This window comes from Ambystoma mexicanum, chromosome 3q (assembly GCF_040938575.1).
Source record: "Ambystoma mexicanum isolate Mex_15411 chromosome 3q, UKY_AmexF1_1, whole genome shotgun sequence".
Taxonomy (NCBI): domain Eukaryota; kingdom Metazoa; phylum Chordata; class Amphibia; order Caudata; family Ambystomatidae; genus Ambystoma; species Ambystoma mexicanum.
In genome coordinates, this window is record NC_090926.1 from 497,667,107 (window position 1) to 497,668,237 (window position 1,131).

A 1,131-nucleotide genomic window follows, 5' to 3' on the forward strand; every position below is an offset into this window, starting at 1 on the left:
CTGGTTGCCCATTCCGTTCTAGAATTTACAACAGCATTCAACTATGCACAGGTGCATTCATGTCTATCACATCATCTACAACTATGTACAGTGTTTTAAAGCAACACATACAACATCTCCCCCATCCCTTCAGTCTGCAACACAAGCACCAGATCCTTCCTCGCAACCCTTACTTTATTTCAGACTCTCCCATTTCCAAGCATCACAGAATCACCCAATACTTTGGTAATTACCTACTGAGTAATAAGCTGCTGACCACATCAAATCCTTCTGCTTTATTTCCCACACCTTCACAAATGCATAGATTGCATACTTTTCTGTATAGTTCCTGCCATTTACCCTTTAAAAATAGCAAACAAAGCATAAGATTATTTCTTTTATCTCCTAACATCCAATAACACTGCCTGTGCTCTGTGCGCTTGCTATTGCACTCATTTCTTTTTTTTTCTTTTTTTTTTAACAGATACTACACTTGATCTTAGCCAAAAGGCCGAGAAGCGATGCTATTGCACTCATTTCTAAAGCACATTCAACTAACAGATTCTTAATGAAATATACAGAAGGCAAAAGAAAGTGCATGTACATGCTATGCACAGTTATCAGAAAGCACTACTACTTCAAAAACAAAGAAATCCATGTCTACATTAATAACAGTGCTATTAAAACACATATTTCCAAACTTCTTTCTTTCACAATTGCAGTGAAGACCACTCCCCTGAAAAGCAGCAAATCTGAAGTACGAGAGATAACTCTTAAGAAACCTACTCTTTCCATCCAAAAAAGTAAGTGCAATACTGCCATAATGTTCTGTTACTCAAACACTGTAGAATTCTAGTATTCTACAACAATTGTACTAACCCTGAAACATTAGATTCAGTATAAGTGATTCCCCTCACCAGCTCCATACTTTGTATTGTGATCTGAACAGCAGTATAGTAACGCACAAATACAAGAATAGCCTTCCCAACCTGATGCAGCAGCCCATTGCACAATCACACACCTCTACATACATCCTTAGAATCATACTCAGACACTCATGCAGAAAGCACAGAGTACAAGATGCCAACCCACACTTTATTTTTTTCTCCAACAGACCCCAAAGAATGCCTACCAAAAAGCATCTACGTAGAA

The 1,131-nt window shown here is 38.0% G+C and overlaps 1 pseudogene; it reads right to left on the reverse strand.

Moving 5' to 3' along the window:
* Positions 1-433: 433 nt before the first annotated feature.
* On the reverse strand, positions 434-502 carry LOC138448181 (U2 spliceosomal RNA; annotated as a pseudogene).
* Positions 503-1,131: the final 629 nt, after the last annotated feature.